The sequence below is a fragment of the Phyllobates terribilis genome, unplaced genomic scaffold (genome assembly GCF_046119375.1).
Source record: "Phyllobates terribilis strain yellow unplaced genomic scaffold, ASM4611937v1 Scaffold_8__6_contigs__length_399053987, whole genome shotgun sequence".
Classification (NCBI taxonomy): Eukaryota; Metazoa; Chordata; class Amphibia; order Anura; family Dendrobatidae; genus Phyllobates; species Phyllobates terribilis.
In genome coordinates this window covers 294,961,120-294,981,058 of record NW_027362768.1, presented here as the reverse complement: position 1 = coordinate 294,981,058, position 19,939 = coordinate 294,961,120, and the positions used below count along the sequence as shown (strand labels likewise).

Genomic DNA, 19,939 nt, shown 5'->3' with positions numbered 1-19,939 from the left:
CACCGTATTTATCAGTCTAGTAAAATTTACTTCCACCAATTGTTTTGAAAGGGTTAAGGTGATACTCAAATACGTCATTCCTTCCTGCGCCCACTGAAAAGGGTATGCCCCTTCCAGTGTTTGCCTAAGTGACAACGGAACAAAAATCGGCAGGACAACCGTCTTAGCTACATTCAGTTTATAATACGAGATGTTTGTAAACGTTTTGTGATCGGACATAATGGCAGAGAAGGACCTGTCCAGATCAGTGCACGGGATAACCACATCGTCTGCATAAAGACCGATTTTGTGGGAGGACCCCCCCCCACCGAGATGCCCGAAATCTCTGAGTTATTTCTAATCTTTTCAGCCAAGGGCTCCATACATAAAGCAAATATGACTGGAGATAAGGGGCAGCCCTGCCATGTCCCATTTGTTATGGGGAAGGATTCAGAGAGGAAACCAGACGTCAAAACCTTAGTGAAAGGAGTGGAGTACAATGTGTTAATCGCAGACAGAATAGGTCCTTTTAGTCCAAATTTAAGCAAAACACTTTTAAGGTATCCCCAGTGCACCCTATCAAACGCTTTCTCAGCATCTAGCGACAGGAGTGCACTGGGGAGGCCGCTCAACTCTGCCACTCTGATCTGATCAGATCCAACATCCTCCTCGTACCATCTTTAGCTTCCCTACCAGCTACAAAACCAACTTGATCCGAGGATATCAGGGAAGGAACGACACGATTTAGTCTAACAGCCAAAGAGCTTGGTAAAGATCTTTACATCACTATTCAAAAGTGCTATTGGTGTAAAATTACCTGGAGAATCGGGGGTCTTTCCAGGCTAAGGCAATGTGACGATCGTAGCCTCCAAATTAGGTACTGCTACCTTTCCCGAGTCTCTCCAGGTATTATATAACCCGATAAGGTATGGGGTAAGAATTTTTTGGAACCCACAATAGTACTCATTAGCCATGCCGTCTGGGCCAGGGGTCTTGTGACATTTGGATGAATTTAATAACATCTTTCAGTTCTACTTCTGTGAAGGGGGCATTCAATATTTGTAACTGTTCCCGGGAAACCTTCGGGAGCTTCAAATTACTCAAATATTGATCAATATCTGTTGTGGCTGTGGGGTATCAACATCATCTTTTAGGTTATATAAAGATTTATAGTATGCAGCAAAGACTGCAGCTATGTCCTTCGGACTTCTGGCTATCAACCCTTTCGAGTCCCGTAGATGATCTATTCTGGATTTTGCAGCCCTTTTCTTGACCCGCCTGGCCAAAACGGCTCCCGGCCTATCTCCCATGGCGTAGTGACTAAGTTGGAACTTGCGGAGGTTATATTCATATACTGCCAGCAGATCAGAGCGCAGTTTAAATCTGAGCTGATATATGGCCTCAGTGGTAGCCGGGGAGGGGGAGGTTTTATTTAATATTTCTAGCTTTTTCAACTCAGTCAGGAGGTCATTCCTATGTTGCTTCCTCTTTCTTTTCAATTGTGACGCTTGTTTTAAGAAGACTCCCCGTATCACCGCTTTGTGCGCTGTCCATAAAGTCTCGTTGGAAACTGTGCCATTGTCGTTTAATTCAAAATAAGATGTCAATTCTGCTGTTGCTTTTGTCATTATAGAGTCATTCAATAATAAAGAGGTGTTTAGTCGCCAGTGTGGTGTTGGGTTGAATTGGTGCGCAAGATGTACACGGGTAGATCGGTGCGTGGTCAGACCAAGTAATCGTTCCAACCTCCGCAGATATACATCTATTGAGAGCTCTATTGTCTACTAGGAGTAAGTCAATCCTACTATATGACCCATGTCAGAGAGAATGAAAAGTATAGTCCCTTTCACTGGCATGAGAGTATCTCCAAAAATCGTGCAGACCAAATTCATGGACCAACTTGCCCAATTCTCTCCGAGGGCGACCCGATCTAGATGAGCAGTCTAAAGTACCATCCATTGGCATGTTAAAATCCCTGCATACAATAACCTCCCCTTGTTTAAGTGTTGAAATGGTAGAGGACTTTTCGCACAAATGGGAGCTGGGCAGAATTTGGGGCGTATAGTGCTGAAATCGTATGAGGGGTCCCATTCAATGTACACACCAACACCAAGTATCTACCCATGGGGTCTGCACACATCTGAATGTTCTGGAAGGCCACCGAATTTTTTATCATAATACAGATTCCTGCTGTCTTAGTCTGGGCATTTGCAAAGAATATATGGGGGAATTGTGCCTGATGCAATCTATGACTATCAGCTGCCAATAAATGCGTCTCCTGCAGACACACAATGTCTGCCTTCGATTTCCTCACCTCCCTCCACAACATAGAGCGTTTGGCAGGTGAATTTAACCCTTTCACATTCAACGAGAGAAATTGTATACTCATAGTTACACATAAAGGAGGAAATTGTTATGAGCCGCATACAAAAATCCAATTTTTCTCTCCCCCCTCCCCCACCCCAACCCCCCCACACCACCCCTCATGAGCCATTCACTGAAAAAAGCACATATGTTCTTAGAACGATCAGCAGTTACGTCAATAGGGGAAATATACCTCAAGTTAAATTGGAAAAAAAAAAAAAAACAGTAAAAAGAAGGAAAAAACACAGCGGAAAAAAGTCCGCAGAAAAAAACATAGAGAAAACTTCAGTCAAAAAAGTAAATTCTTCAGACATAAATCTGACCACGGGGTCCCGTGAGATTTTCAAATCTCGCTGTCACTCAGCAAGATTTCTCACAGTCCAGAGGATCACCAACCAGATGGCTTCCGCTGAACAACAAGAACAAAGGGAAAAAAAAAGGTCAGCAATCCTCTAACAGCTCCATCTCAGCCAGGATAGCGTCTTCGCCTCTCTTTCAGGTCGATACCCATTCCTGCGCAATTTTCTTGCCCTTAGCAGGTTGTCTAGGAGCATAGGCAATCTTCCAGGAAACCAATTTATCTTCCCCTTGTTTAGGGGTAAAAGATGCTACCATGCCACTGTCACGGAGTATTAGTAGTTTTACTGGGTTGAATCCCCATCTATACCGCATGCCGGCCTCTCTCAATGCCCTGCACACATGGGCAAATTCTCTTCTCTTTGCCAGGGTAGCCGCAGAAAGATATGGAAAGACCTGCAGATTTTGAAATTCCTCAGGCAGCCTGGGGGTTTTCCTTAATTGGTATAGGAACATGTCCTTCGTAGTGAAGAAATGAATGCGTGCCAAGGTATCTCTAGGCAGGGTAGGATCTACGTGTCTGGGCTTCGGTGTTCTGTGAATCCTGTCCACCATTAATTCATTAGGGGCAACCTCAGGTAATACAGCCACCAGGAAGCGTCGCATGAACTCAGAGAGATCCTTATCTGGCACTTCTTCCGGGATTCCCCTAAGCCTCACATTGTTACGTCTGGATCTATCTTCTAAGTCATAAACTTTATCAGTGACTCGAGACATCTCTTCCCTGAGTGCCTCATTTTCATCTACCAAGGCATTGATCGTTCTGGCATATTCTTCCATCTTGTTTTCAATGTGGGAAGTGCGATCCCCTATGGAAGTAATCTCCCCTTTTACCTCCTGCAACATTGCCTGCATATCTTCCCTCATGGAGGAGCGAATTGCGGCCAGAAATTCTTGCATATCTGCCCTTGTCATTGGTGCTGTGGGCTCATTATCCCTGCTGCTGTGTTTCACATTCTCTGCTTCCTCTCCCCCTGAGGAGTGTGAAGAAGTTGCAGGAGAGGCAGGTGCCATCTTACTCACTGTTCTTATTGTTTGTCCCCTCTGGAAGAAAGCCTCCAATCTCGCCGGGGATCCTCTTTTTTGAGACCTTCCCCTGGTCATCATGGGCCCTGGGTGTTCTGCCGCCACTGGGTGTTAGGTAATAGGCTGTAGGACGATGCTGTGTGCTGCTTTTTGCTGGTTTTAATCCTGGCTGGCTGGAGCTATGCAGTTAAGCTGCTGCCACCTTGTCTTACAGGCCACACTCCCTGGTAATCTAATCTTGACATCCCATCGACTCTGTTGCAAATATTTTAATATTTTTATGTAGCAGTACTGAGCGTTTATTACTAGTGTTGAGCTATACCTTCCGATATCGGGAAATATCGGATCGGATTAGATCGGACCGATACCCAAAAAATATCGGATATTGCCGATTCCGATACCGGAAACCAATGCAAGTCAATGGGACACAAATATCGGAATGAAAATAAACCCTTTCTTTCCTTGTAGGTTAATTCTACATGAAGGAAAACAACTAAGAATAATGTAGAATGTATTGGGGGAGGTGGAGGAGACATTAAAGGCATAGAGGTTTAGCCCAATCAAATGGAATAGCAGGAATTAATATATTTTTTAAGACGTTCTGAGTTACAAAGATATTGACTATGTTAAGCTTTTTTATATTTTGTCAGATATTTATGTTTCACTACGTCCATGCTCTTCACCTTCTTTTTTACTTCTCCCACACTTTCTCCTTCATCATCCTCAGCAGCAGCATCTTTTTCATCAACTTCTTCTTCACCTTATTCATCTTCTTCTTCTTCACCTTCTTCCTATTATTCTTTTTATTTACATTCTTCATATTCTTCTTATTCAACTATTCTTCTTCTTCATATTCTACTTCTTCATCATATTCTTATTTGTGACCGGCATTGCTGTAATTGTTATCTATGAAAGTTTGAAGATTACACCTTCCGTTCTGCCTGTCACAAAAGATTTACAACAGGATTTGTCGGCGTTCAGTTTGGCCTGCAGCAGCAGGTCTTTTCCAGGGGCACCATGAGGCGGAACAGACTCACCCCCATACACTGCTTAGTCTTCTTCTGCTTATAATTTAGATGATATCTTTTGCTCTGATTTTTAGTCTTATGCTTAATGTTCTGCTTTTTGTTCTGCAGCTTCTTGTTCTACTGCTTCTTGGTCTTCTGTCTCTTGTACTTCTGTATCTTGGTGGTTGTCTTCTTGTTCTTTGTCCTCTTGGTCATCTTCAGGGTCATCTTCTTGGTCTTCTTTGGGGTGGTCTTCAGGGTCGTCGACTTCGGGGTCCTCGTCTACTTCGGGGTGGTCTTTACGGTCGTCGTCTTCGGGGTCCTCATCTTCGGGGTGGTCTTCAGGGTCATCGTCTTCGGGGTCCTCGTCTTCTTCGGAGGGGTCTTCAGGGTCGTAATCTTCGGGGTCCTCGTCAGGGAGATCCAGAGTGATTACCAAAAACCATTTCAAAAAGCTTGAACTTGGAAATGTAGCAGAAGGTACAAGAAGGCTGAGGCACTGCCTGGAACCAGCTGACGGTACTGGAACCTGGATGGGTAGCAGAAGGTACAAGAGCCAACGGAACTACCGAGGACCAGCTGACGGTACTGGAACCCGGTTACTAAGCAGGAGGTACCTGTGCCAGAAAGCACTACCAAGGACCAGCAGACGTTGGTGGAACTCGGATACCGAGAAGGAGGCACCTAAGCCAAAGGCACTGCCGAGAACCAGCTGATCGTACTGGAACTCGGATGGGTAGCGGAAGGTACCCATGAAAAAAAAAGTTGCAAGGCCGCGAGCCGGTCGGAGTTACCGAAACCCACAGTCCTACAGGGGGTCCTTGTCCTATTGGCACTATGGAACCAGCCTTCATTGCCAGATCCCGAAGCCCACATAGGAGTCACCTAAACTGCAGGCACCATAGAGTCGGCTAACCAGACCGCAACACGACAGGACAACGTATTGGAGGCAAAGTGACGTTGACACTACATGGAAACAACTGGCGTGCTGGAACCAGGATGGGCAGGAGGGAGTACCCGTGCCAAAGACACTGCAGGGAAACAGCTGGCGGTGCTGGAACCCAGGGTAAATACTGAAAACAGAGAGGAGCCAGAGGCCTAATTGGAGCAAGTTTAAAATCAGTAGTAGTGTGAATGTGGACAGAGCAGGAGAAATTGCCGGACACACAGCAGGGGAACAGCTGACTTTACTGAACCCCAATAACAATGGAGCAAGTGTTGATTGTGCAGACGGCACTTCAGAGCAGCAACTGGCGGTGTTGGAGCCCAGGGTAAATACTGAAAACAGAGAGGAGCCAGACAGAGGCCTAATTGGAGCAACTTTAAAATCAGTAGTAGTGACAATGTGGACAGAGCAGGAGAAATTGCCGGACACACAGCAGGGGATCAGCTGACGTTACTGAACCCCAATAACACTGGAGCAAGTGTTGACTGTGCAGACAGCACTTCTGAGCAGCAACTAGCGGTGTTGGAGCCCAGGGATTACATTTCAGGTGGTAGAAACATGAACACAACAGGAGACCTGGATACTGTTGACAACAAATTATTTAATCTGGAAGAGGACTGGCAAAGTCATGCGAGATCCAGGCCTTGTTCATTTTCAGAAAAGTAAGCCAGTCAATGTTATCGGAGGATAGTCGCATGCGACGGTCTGTTAGTACACCACCTGCGGCACTAAAGACGTGTTCCGATAATACACTAGCAGCAGGGCAAGCCAGCACCTCCAATGCATACTGGCTAAGCTCTGGCCATGTATCCAGCTTAGAGACCCAAAACTTGAAGGGGGAAGAGCCGTCTGGGAGTACACTGAGAGGGCAAGACATGTAGTCTGTCACCATCTGACGGAAACGTTGCCTCCTGCTGACTGGAGCCATCTGTGATGGTGTAGACATTTGTGGCGGAGACACAAAACTTTGCCACATTTGGGCCATACTGGTCTTGCCTTGTGCTGAGGCACTGCTTCTGCTCCCTCTTTGTGCAGAGCTTCCTCCATTGCCTCGACGCAGTGAGCTGCTTTGTAAAGCACTAGCAGCACTGCTCTCGAGAGGAATGGAGAACATGATGGAATGCACCAGTGTGTCTTGGTACTCCCGCATTTTACACTCCCGGTTCAACGGTGTTATGAGGCTTTGTAAGTTGTCCCGGTAGCGAGGATCTAGGAGGGTGGACACCTAATAATCAGCCGTGTTGAGAATGTGGGCGATGCGGAAGTCATTTCTCAGGCACTGCAGCATGAAATCAACCACGTGCTGCAGACTGCCAACTGGCCAAGAAATGCTGTCCCCTGCTTGAGGCGTGATCTCTGCCTGCTCTGCATCACCCCACCTTCACTCTAGATACTGACTACTAGAGCATTGTGTACCTCCCTCCTCTGGACAGATGTCTTCCTCCTCCATTGACTCCGCCTCATCCTCCTCACAAAGTGTCCCCTGCCTAGGCCTTTGTGAGGAACCACGTTGCGCAGACTGTACAGAAGCAGATGGCATTTGTGACTCCTCATCCTGCACCTCTTCCAAAACCTCCTCCCTTAGTGCTTGCAGTGTTTTTTCAAGCAGGCAAATAAGGGGGATAGTCATGCTGACTAGTGCATCATCTGCATGGAATAATCGAAGGCACGTAAAACGTGGCAGATGTCCTTCATAGAGGCCAACTCAGTGGTGGTGAAGTGTGAACGGCGCGCAGTGCGCCTTGTTTGCGCCTGCTGCAGCTGGTACTCCATTACTGCTGCCTGCTGCTCACACAACCTCTACAACATATGTAACGTTGAATTCCACCTGGTGGGTAGGTCACATATGATGCGATGTTCTGGAAGGCGTAATCGGCGCTGCAGAGCTGCAATGCGCGATCTTGCGATACTGGAACGCCGCGGACCTTGTGCAGCAGTGCATCAAGATCCAGATAGTCCCTCAAAAAACTCTGCACGACCAAGTTGAGCACATGTGCCAGACATGGGATGTGAGTGAGGTTGCAGAGGCCCAGAGCTGCCACCAGATTTCGGTCATTGTCACATACTACCATACCTGGCTGGAGATTCGCTGGTACAAACCACACGTCGCTCTGCTGCTTGATGGCATTCCAGAGCTCCTGCGCTGTGTGGCTTCGATTCCCCAAAGAAATTAATTTCAATACGGCCTGTTGACGTTTGGCCACGGCTGTGCTCATATCGGTCGTAACAGGTGTTCACGGGTCGATGTGGAGGTAGACCGTGACGGCTCCTGCAGCGCTGATTCAGAGTAACTGGAGTATGAGGAGGAGTCAATGTCTACAGACTGGATTCCTGCAATCCTTGGAGTTGGCAGAACACTTACAGCGCCACTCTCAAGATCAGTACCCGGCTCCACAACATTTACCCAATGGGCAGTGAGGGAAAGGTATCGTCCCTGTCCGTGCTTACTGGTCCACGCATCGGTGGTCAGGTGGACCTTGCTACTGACGGCGTTTTGTAGCGCATGTTTAATTTTTCCCTCCACATGCTGTTGCAGGGCAGGGACGGCTTGCCTGCTGAAATAAAAGCGGCTGGGCACGTTGTATTGTGGGACTGCCAATGCCATCAAGTTACGGAAGGTGTCAGTCTCCACCAGCCTGAATGATAGCATTTCAAGGGACAGTAGTTTTGCAATGCCAGCATTCAGAGCCTGTGCTAGGGGGTGGTTTGCCGAGTATGGGCGCCTTTTCTCCCATGCCTGTGCTAACGATGGCTGTAGACTGGCCTGGGAGTGTGAGGATGACAGGGAACGTGGTGCTGTGGGTGGAATGACACTGTCTCTGTACAACAGTGCTAGAGGTTCTTCCATGGCGATCCTGTGAGCAAGCCGAACCAGCTGTGTGTGAGCTGGAGGAAGAGGCTACAACACGAGCTGAACAGGTGGTAGGTGGCGCTGTAGGTTGGCCTAGGTCTTCAGTGTGTTTTTGTAACTCCACCACGTGCTTGGTCCGCACATGTTTCCACATATTTGTGGTATTGAGGTTGCTGACACTTTTCCCTCTTTTCACTTTCTGATTACACAGCTTGCAATTGACAAAGCAAATGTCATCTGCAACTGTGTCAAAAAAGGACCAGGCACTGCAAGTCTTGGGAGCGCCAGTTTTGGGTTTTGGAAGATGCATGCTCCTAATGGGTGCCGAAGTGGAGGCTATAGGCAACCAAGTCTGCCCCCTCCCTCTCCCTCCTTTTTGGGCCATTCGGGGAATCTCTTCCTCACAGCTGCTCCCACCACCTTCCTGTACCTCACGCCATGATGGGTCAAGGACCTCATCATCTACACTACCCTCTTCAAACAACTGCTTCTCCTGGGTAGTCTCAAGAGCACAGTATGCACCAGAAAGTGGCACCTGAGTCTCATCATCAGATGCGTACTGAGGTGTGCTGACCATAGGCACTGGCCCACCCGCCTCTTCAGATTCAGAGAGACAAAGCATCACTGCATACTACCTCTTCTTCTAATTCTAGAATTTTGCTTGGCTGGCCCCCTCTTTCCAAGCCAAGAGATTCAGAGAACAGAAGTAGAGATGGCTCCTGTCCAGGGCTCTCTGACTGCCTGGACAATCTGGCAGGTGGTGAAGAGACAGATGGGTGCTCTTCAGTGCTCAGGACCTGAGAGGATCTGGAACTAATTGAAGTCAATGCGTTAGCTGCCATCCATCCGACAACGGCTTCAATTTAGTCCTCCCGCAGCAGTGGGGTAGAGCGACCTCCTACAAAGCGGCGCATAAAGGACTGTTGCCTGGTAAAACTGGGGGATGCTGAGTCACTGGTGCCCGCAGCAGGCACAGAATCCCCACGTCCTCTCCCTGCAGAAACTCCACGTTCACGCGCCTTACTCCTTGCCTTCTTCATCTTGGTAGACTGATAAAGATAGGCAGAAAAGGGCTTAGTGTGCTTGACGCACCCCTGGGCCTGTGTCGCGCAGCGTTGCGCACGCGGGAGCTTACCCGGAGCCGGATCTGTTGAGGGTTGTAGTCTCGTGGCGGTGACCCGGTCCGTGCCCAGGTAGTCAGACTAAGTGGCGCTGTATTAGCGGTAGATTTTGGACGACTACGCCACCCGTTGAATGCAGCGAAGGAGCTGCCGCTGCAGGGCAGACCGCTGAGGCCGGTGGTAGGATTGTGCAGCGTGATAGTATCAGCCCCAACGGGAGGGGTATGGCCTCAGGGCAGCCGACGTGGATGATGGGGTAGCAGGAATCACTCAGAGACGATGCGGTGTAATTCAGGGTCTTTACTGGTGATAAAGATAGACCCTCCCGGAGTACTGGCTAGCGATCGGGGCCTGGTCAGTCCTTGAGCAGATGGGATCTCCCCTGGCCAGGCGGAGTTGTAGGCCTACCAAACTGACTGTACTCTTCTGGCTACCTTGCTAGAGGCGGGTATAAGTAGCCCACGTCCCTGAGTGTACCGTGTGGTGCTCACCCGTATGGCCGGTGACTCGGGGCCTTCTAGTGGCGTCCGCTCCACGACGGCGGTGCTGGTCCCACGCGTGTGACCGTGCCTTCAGGTTTCTTGGCCAGAGGACCTGAAATCCCCTGCCGGGCGGTTTCTGCTGCTGGGTAAAGATTAGTCCCCACAGCCTCGGACTCCGGGTCCGGTGATAGCTTCTCAGTCAGGGCGAGCTCTGCAGCTGCCAGCCCCTGACTCCTTATAGCACTGCTCCCACAGAGCTCCTGATGTTCTTTTCCTATATCTGCTTCTCTTCTCTGTCTCTACTTCTTCTCTACTCTCTAACCCTGCCTCAGCCCTAGGTTTATATAGGGGAAGTCCTTCCCCTCCCAGGACTGGGCAGGAGGTGTGGCATGCATAGGATGTCTGACCAAGAGACCTCCCACCTGCTCTCAGACATAACATTGCTGTTACTGTGGAAACCAGACCCCTGGGGTGCCACATGCTTATTCCTGAACAGCTGCTAACAGGTATAAGAAACACTAATTTTCTAAAGTGTGGACTAGACTTTAATATGAGCTAATGTGGCCTACACAACTGTAAAGTGGAGTGTTTGGTGAACTTTATTTACATTTTTTTTCACAAAAAGACACTGGATGTGCCCAAAGATGTAAAACCGATAGTATCACAAACTTTTTGTAGCTATTACAATGCAGGAACGTAACCTACAATGCAATAGATGAGGCTACAAGAAATAGGCTAATACTAATCTGGCTGGGGCTGCAAGGCACAAGGCTGCAGAAAGGCTCCTCTATCTACTCCTATATAGTGTTTTTGGAAGCAATCTAGCTGGATACGGATTTAACCACACTAATAGGAGAAATCAAGAAAAATGAGCAATGTATGAGACAGTGACGCACGCTGAGCGGACTACAACCGGACGTGGCTGCAGAACACACTACAGCGTGAGCTCCACTCACACACAGAGACCTCGCAGACAGCCGTGAACAGTGCAGAGAACTGTGCACTAGCACTGAAACTATAGAAAAAGCTTTAAATGAGAAGGTGTGTGCAAACTTTTGGCCTGTACTGTATGTATGTTATATATATAAAACACTTAAAGGGGTTGTGCCACCACACACTTTGCTGCTAAAAGCTCCTAAACAGGTATAAATGTTCACAGAAAATGTTTAGTTTAGATAACTCATATAATTAACACCATACGACATTACAACTTGACAGAAAACCTTTTTATCTCCCTAAAAACGGTGTTTGCGCTCATTATTTCCCCTCCCGAAAACTCTCTATGCGTCTCTCTCTGTCTCTCTCTATACATGAGCAAAAAGGTTGACAGGACTCTGGTCCAGTGGCCAGGTTGGTAGTCCAGCAATAAAATAAGTGCCATCATGTAGTGACACACACAGTCCCAGGTTACGAATTAGATTGCTTCTGTGGGTTTGTTCATAACACCAATTTGTAGAAGTTAGAATATGGCCGGCAAAAAAAAAAAAAAATTCCAAAATCACCTGAACGTTGACTTCTCCAGTCACCCCGCTGTCCGGTCCTCTTCTATTCACCATTGTGCACCGTACCTCTGGTTTCTTCACTATAGGTCAGGACTTACAGCCGCATCCAGTCCTCAGAGATCACTGCGTGTTGTAAGGTTGGGAATGCAAGACGCGCGCCAACATCTTATGTTGTGCCGTGATCTCTGATGTCTGGAGACGGACAAAGTCCTGACCTATAGTAAAGACACCGGAGATGAGATGCTCAACAGCGGAAAGAAAAGGACTGGACGGTGGGAAGCGGGGTGGCATAGGGATGGTGAGCAATGAGTTATTTTTTTATGTTTCCTATCATAAAGACGAGTTGCGTGTAAGCCAAATGTTCGTTAAGTAGAGGACTGCCTACATATTATGTACCAGAAAAATATATATACACATTTACATTATATATACATACATACTCACACTTCTATAAACTCATATCAATTTCTAATACATTTTTACTTACTTTATTGTGTAGTCTCGTGGGACTTGAACCTATAAATCTCCAGTCTGCTTGTACTATATACACTGCAATTTGAACAGTATCGCACTATATAGGTGAAATCATGGTCTCTGACTGGGCGTCATCATTTGTCAGGGGATAGTCAGGAGGCCCCATACACATTAGCCTGATGGATAATCCTGCCAATATTAGTGGGTTTGGATGACCCTACTCTAGTGTGCTAGTGTGTATAGGGGCTTCAACCCTATCTATAGCCCTAATCCAAACCCTAAATCCTAGTCCTAATCCTAGTCCTAATCCTAGTCTTAATCCTAGTCCCAATCAAAACCCTAAATCCTAACTCTAGTTCGGGTTAGAAAATGTTTGTAAAAATGTAACATTTTTTTATGATAGTGATTCTTTTTTGTTTTAATGGACATTTTTTTTTATTACACTGGGGAAACCCTCACAGCAAGTCTGTCTCCCCTCTCACAAAACTGCAAGGGAAAGAGGAGGCAGCCGCTGTGGGAGGACTGGCAGGGATTGTGGAAGAGTTGTGGAGGCAGTGAAACCCTCTGGCTTACTTGTCTTCTGAGTGCAGAAGCTGTGCTGAGTTTGTCCTCATACACAGGCAGAGCAAACTCTGCGATCTCGGTCTCTGCTTCGGCATAGCACAGCAGTCAGATGACAAACTCATCACAACTGCTGCACTCCGCACTGTCAGTAAGGAAAGAAGCTGCTGCCTATTCACTGCCTCTGCTCCTGGCTCCAAGAAAAGGGTGAAGAAGAGGCTAGAACTTGTGGGGAACGGAGGACATATTGGAGGAGAGCCAGGAGCATCAGGAAGACCGATAGTAACGACCATTGGGAGAGGTGTGAAAGGAGAGGCAGGGACCTGCGGAGCTGATTCAGTGCAGCAGGCAGCGCCTTTCTTGTCGTCTCACTCGCTGCTGACAGTGCAGAGCTCGGGAGTTGTGAGGAGTTTGTGCACTGGCAGCTGTGTTCTTCATAGTGCAGCCAAGATCTCTGTCACTGCCTGGGCAGAGTGCAGCAATCAGAGGACAAACTCTTCACAACTGCTGCGCTATGCACAGACAGCAGAAGAAGACAAGGAAGCCGCTGCCTTTACTGATCATTTCCCACTGCAAAAAAAAAAAGCCGGGCATGAGGGTGCAATACTGGTCATCATAACTGCTGTGGTAGGTGAGAAGGGGCGACTCTCCTGCCCGTGTGTGCTGGGAACGTCACTCTATAGGCACTTCAGACGTTCCCAGCACACATCAGCTTTCAGTCAGTTGTATGAGATCCAGCTGGCTGACTTGTCGAGGGATCCTACTGCATAGCACAGGCCGCCATTTCAAAGAGAGAGAGGGATCTGCGCATGCCTGGCCAGTAGAAGAGGGTTAGATGGATGGACAAAGCAGATAGTACTTCTAACACTAGAGGGCGCCATATTGAACATCATAAGTACATATCTCTTAAATGGGGCATCATTTTTTATACATTTAAATTACAAAAATATTTATTTACAAGATGTCTGCAGTATTAACAGCATGTTGTATCGTGGCACAACCCCTGTAAAGCTTTATTTATTCCCTTAAGGATATGAGGAGTTAAACTTCTGGGAACTGTGACAACACTTACCCTAGACGATACATGGCTGCGTATATCAGTCAGGCTCCAGCAGCTGATCGCATCAGAATGAATATATATATACACCCCCAATTCGTATACATTGAAGCAATGTCTGGCCTGATCATGTGGTATGAAACAGGAGGATTTTATACATTTAATGTTGGCCTGGCCACCCCAAGTGCAGTACATTAATGTATTAGTGAGATAAAACCTACCTTGGAGCAGCCCTTTAAACAAGAATATGTGACAAAGATCTATTTTCTTCAGCGATTTAGTGCCGCTTCATTACAATAGAATTATGATCAGTGTGTGAACCATGGCAGAACTCTCTGACAGCCACCTGATGGAGTTTGCCATCCACCATGTCATCAGTGGCTCGCTGTACTTAGTCACTGTTTAATACTACTCATTGCAGCTCTACCGGATTATCACGGCGGTAACTAAGCCGGAGCATAGCAAGAAATCAGAGGGACAGAAGGCCACAAATACACAGAGGAAGCAGATGTGCTGTAATGATGCACATATATAGTATATAGATGATTGAGGTAAAGGAGTACCTGTGTCCAGATCATTTCCATTGACGGCTTCTCGTAACTTGCGAAGAGCTGTTAGGAGATAAATATGACGTGCCCCCTGGGCCTGTGCTGCTGCTGCTGTGCAGGGGGAATACCCGGAGCCGGATCGCTGAGATGCTGGGGGTTGTAGTTCTCTGTGGCGGTGACCCGGTCCGTGCCCAGGGTGGTCAAACCAGTGGCAGTCTAAATGTTGTAATAAGTGTCCGACTACGCCACCCGTGGATTGCGGTCAGTGGGGACCGCCGCTGCGCTGCCGACCGCTGAGGCTGATGTTGGTTGCGCAGCCGAGTATGGGATAACTCCCCACGGGAGGAGTATTGCCTCAGGGCAGCTAATGTGAGAGATGATGGGAGTGATGGTGTGAGTGTCCCAGTACTAATGGTGCTGGTGCGGCAAGGAATCACAGAGACGTGTGGTGCAGTTCAGGGTCTTTACTGATGGTACAAGGCAGACCCTCCCGGGAGTACTGGCTAGTATAAGGGGCCTGGTCAGTCTGCGAGCAAGCAGGAGTTCCCCTGGCCAGGTGGAGTTGTAGGCCTCCCCGTTAATCTGCACTCTTCCTGGCTACCTTGCTGTCAGCGGTTACAAGTAGCCCATGTCCCTGAGTATACTGTGTGGTGCTCACCCGTATGGCTGGTGACTTGGGGCCTTCTGTTAGCCTCCGCTCCTGGATGGCGGCGCTGGTCCCTTCTCTGTGACTGAGCCTCCGGGCTTCTATGGCCAGAGGACCTGGAATCCCCTGCCGGCTGGTTTCTGCTGCTGGGTGTATATCAGTCCCCACAGCCTCGGACTCCTGTGTCCGGCTTTAGTATCTTCGTCCAGGGCGAACTCTGCTCAGCTCCAGCCCCTGGACTTCTGCTACTGCTCCTACAGAGCTCCTGTTCTTGCTTTCCCTGTGTCTGGAACTGTCTGTAGCTCCACTCTGACTCTGACTCTGACTCAGTCTGCAGCTTCACTCTCTAATCCCGCCCCAGACCCAGTTTATAAGGGCAGATTCCTCCCCTCCCAGGTCTGGGTGGGCCGTGTTGCATGTTTAGGGATCCTGACCAGAGAAACCTCCCACTTGCTCTCAGACATAATATCTCTATTACTGTGGCAACCAGACCCCTGGGGTGTCACATTCCCCCCTAGTAAATTTTAGTACTCCGGGACTAAACACATTTTTAAAGAAACATAAATACAAGGTATAACAATAATACAATAACATATTCACAAGAAACTTTAGTCTGTAGAGGTCACGGCGTTTCCGTGACCGGGTGTCCATATCACCCAAGGTGAAGTTTATGAAACAAAGGGGTGTCCATGTCACCCAACAAGGCGAAGTCTTGGCAAAGAATAGGGGACCTGTCCAAAGCAAACCCCTTGCGTTGTCCTTGGGCGTGGCTGCAAGGGTAGACTAACTACTTTGGGCCGCAAGGAGGCCACGCCAGACAGGTTTTCTCTTCCGCGGCCGTCTTCGCAAGAGGCACCAAGGTGCAACTATCTACAATACTGTTCCGGTTATCCAGCGTCCATAACCTGTTAGTCCAAATAAATCTGCAGGGTAACTGAGAAACATAATTAGTAACAGGCAACAAACATAAACCATAAACATTTAACAATAAACAGTTAACGTTACAGTGCATTGGTTTAGATTCTCCAGCGAGCGGGCATCTGACCTCTAGTGACTCTAGAGGACCTACGGAGCTCACTAACTGGTTCTGCACTACAGGGTGTAGGAGGTGTTATGGGCAAGCTGGGCAGCTTTCTGCGCACTCTTTGGCTCACTAGGGGCACGGCAGGCTCACTACTAGCAGAGGGTTGATCCTCCTGTACTGCTGGTGTGGACTCTTCTGCCCCTTGGGCCGGCTGCTCTTCCAGCTCTACCGGTTCCTCTGTAGGCACTTGCGGGGCTGGCTGGAGAAAGGTGAGGACGGGTACCACGACAGCGCCGTTTACTTGTGTCCAAGACCGGGGGAAGTCTCCGAGTACGGTACTGATCATTTCTTCCCTTTCCTCTGCGGGTTGAGGGTTTTCTTGATCTTCTTCAGGGCTTTGCAGCTGCTCGGGACACTTCTTCAGGTGGTCTCTGGAGACAATGGCTGTGGTTTCTCCTCCATCCTTACTGATTACGCAGATTTTTGGGTTCTCATGGCTTGATGGCAGTACGGTGTACGGGTCCTTCTCCCACTGGTCGTCCAACTTGTGGAGCCGCCTCTTCCTCTTCAAGACCTGCTCTCCAGGTACCAGGGGAACAGCGGGAGCATACTGGTTATAAGCCTTCTCTTGCCTTTCTCTAGCTTGAGACAGACTTCGCTCGACGCTCTCCTGTACTTTCCGATACTGCTGCTGCCGTTCTGTATCCCAGTCTGCCTCTGGCGAGGTGTCCTCAGGTGTCAGGACTCCCATATCCAGGTCAATAGGCAGCTTACCAGGTCTTGCTCTCATTAGGTAAGCCGGGGTACAGTTGGTGGAACCTACAGGGATGTGGTTATACAGGTCCACCAGATCGGGCAGTTTCTCAGGCCACAGACTGCGTTCTTCCAGGGGCAATGTTTTTAGCAGATCTATCACCACCTGGTTCATCTTCTCGCAGAGTCCATTGGTTTGAGGGTGATAGGGCGTTGTTCTTATCTTCTTGCAGCCATACAGGTTGCAGAACTCCTGGAAGACCTCCGCTTCGAAGGCTGGTTCTTGGTCTGTCAGCACTTGGTCCAGGTACCCGTGTGGACGGCAGAAGTGCTGCTGGAAGGCTCTAGCTGCTGTTTGAGCCGTTAAGTCCTTGACCGGGACCACCACCAGGAACCGGGAGTAATGATCTACGATTGTGAGGGCGTAGACATACCCAGATCTGCTTGGAGCCAGTTTCACATGGTCCAGGGCTACCAGTTCCAGTGGCTGTCTGGTGATGATGGGCTGCAAGGGGGTCTTCTGGCTAGCACGGTCCTTTCTTCTCAGGTGGCACGGGCCACAGTCTCTGCACTACCTCTCGATGGCTCCTCTCATGCCTACCCAGTAGAACCGTTCACGCAACAAGAACTCCAGCTTCTTCCATCCGAAATGCCCTGCTCCGTTGTGGTATGCCTCCAGAACCATAGCCGCGTCTCGTCTTGGGACCACTACCTGCCAGGTCAACTCATGTGTTCGAGAGTTAACCATTCTCCGGCACAGCTTCTCCCTGTAGAGGAACAGCTTACTTTTCTCCTTCCACAGTTGCTTGGTCTCCTCCGGAGCATCTGGGTCAAGACGGGCATCGGCCTGGGTCAGCATTTCCTTCACCAAATGGACTGCGGGATCACTGTCTTGCGTCTCCGCCCAGTTGTAGTGGGGCAAGGGATTGAACGTCACGGAGCGCCTGTCCTTCACACGGTGGGAATACAGGGTAATCCCATGACGGTGGAACGCAGGGAGCTCAACTTCTTCCAGATCTTCTGGATCTTCCCCTACGTCCGGTAAGTTCGGCATTCTAGACAGGGCATCCGTGTTGGCATTTGAGCGTCCTGCCCGGTATTTGATGGTGAATTCAAAGTTGGACAGGCGGGCCATCCATCTCTGTTCCAGGGCACCGAGCCTTGCAGTGTCCAGGTGTGTCAACGGGTTGTTATCCGTGTACACGGTGAATTTGGAGGAGGCAAGGTAATGCTTGAAACGTTCGGTCACTGCCCACACTACTGCCAGGAACTCCAGCTTGAATGAGCTATAATTCTCAGGGTTCCTCTCCGTGGGCCGTAGCTTTCGGCTGGCGTAAGCGATTACCCGTTCTTTCCCTTGCTGGATCTGGGACAGTACGGCTCCTAGCCCGATGTTGCTTGCGTCCGTGTGGAGGATAAAGGGCTGGCTGTAGTCTGGATATGCCAGGATTTCATCCCCCGTGAGGGCCATCTTCAGCTGGCAGAAGGACTCCTCTTCCAGCTTTTCCCACCTAAAGGGCGGCTTCTGGTTTTTGGCTTTCCGAGATTGACCTATCAGGAGGTCCTGCATAGGGGCTGCCATTTTGGTGAAACCGGGAATGAATCTTCGGTAGTAGCCTACCAACCCGAGGAACTGCCGCACTTCCTTTATGCTGGAGGGTCTTGGCCAGTCCTTAATCACAGTGATCTTATCAGGGTCGGGAGCCACTCCGTCAGCACTCACCACGTGTCCCAGGTACTGCACCTTTGGTTTCAGGAGGTGACACTTGGAGGGTTTCACCTTTAGGCCGTAGTTTGCCAGAGCTTCGAACACTTCTGCCAGGTGTTTCAGGTGGTCCTCGTAGGTCTTGGAATAGACGATGACATCGTCCAGGTATAACAGGACCGTCTCGAAGTTCCGGTGTCCCAGACAGCATTCCATCAACCGTTGGAAGGTTCCTGGTGCGTTGCAGAGCCCGAACGGCATACAGTTAAATTCACTGAGACCCATCGGGGTGGTGAATGCGGTCTTCTCCCGGTCCGCCTCTGCTACAGGAACCTGCCAGTACCCGCTAGTGAGATCCAAAGTAGAGAAGAAGTTAGCAGATTTTAATGCAGCTAAGGACTCTTCTATCCTTGGTAACGGGTACGCATCTTTGTGTGTGATACGGTTGACCTTCCTGTAGTCGACACACATTCTCATAGTGTTGTCTTTCTTTTTCACTAAGACTAGTGGAGCTGCCCAGGGGCTACAGCTGTCCCTGATTACCCCAGCCTCCTTCATGTCTCTAAGCATCCCCTTGGCGTGTTGGTAGTGTGCCGGGGGTACGGGTCGGTATCTCTCCTTTATGGGAGGATGGTCTCCCGTGGGGATGTGGTGTTTTACCCCCTTTACTCGCCCGAAGTCTAGTGGGTGTTTACTAAACACTCTCTCGTACTCTCGAACCACCCGATAGACTCCCTGTTTCTGGTGTGAGGGAGTGGAGTCAGTACCCAAATGCAGTTGCTGACACCAGTCCTCCATTGGTTTCTTAGAGCCGTTACCTTCCTCTGGTTGAGATGGAGGCAAGGGTTCCACGGCCTGTACAGAATTCTGGTTTATGGTGAACAATTTGGCTAGCGTGGCATACCGGGGCAGGTGTACTTCTCTCTCCCCGATATTTATGATGCGAACGGGCACCCTCCCATGGCGTACATCGACCACCCCCCGTGCTGTCAAAATGGTGGGACTACTGTCTGAGTAGACGGGTTCTACCATTGCTTGGTAGTCTCTACCTCTTAGACCAATAGCTGCCCGGCACCAAATCATCATCTCACTTTTTGGGGGCCTGGAAATAGGGAACGGGTCACACATTCTCACGCTACCTATCTCACCACCAGATAGTTCCACCTGTTGCCGCTTCATCAGTGCCCGGATCTCTTTTTGGAGCACACGCTGCTGGCCGGAACTGGCGTTCTTGGCAACCTGCTGTAAAATGAGAATCACCTCTGCAAGACAATTTTCAATCACATTAGTTCCCAAGGTTATTCTAGGGTGACTCTCATGACGGTCTATGTCCACTATAATCAGTCCTTCTGCCGCCAGTTCGACTTTACCGATCTTAATGGTCACCTCTTTGAATCCCACCTGCGGCACGGGCTGACCATTGCTGGCGATGATACTCAGGTCGTCATCTGGGTAGCGGGTTATGTCCGAGTCATTCCAGTACTGTTTAAAGAGCACGTACGGGATGGTGGTCACCTGTGACCCAGTGTCTAGTAG

The 19,939-nt window shown here is 49.1% G+C and overlaps 1 protein-coding gene across 2 annotated transcripts in view; it reads right to left on the bottom strand.

Annotated features, from left to right (window-relative positions):
- Positions 1 to 19,939, bottom strand: part of LOC141157337 (ankyrin repeat domain-containing protein 54-like) — a 174,399-nt gene that overhangs the window by 143,223 nt on the left and 11,237 nt on the right. For both annotated transcript variants that reach the window (XM_073644446.1, XM_073644447.1), the window contains exon 2: positions 14,291 to 14,338. The gene's annotated coding sequence lies outside the window, so the exon portion shown is untranslated. The remainder of the gene's footprint in view (positions 1 to 14,290; positions 14,339 to 19,939) is intronic.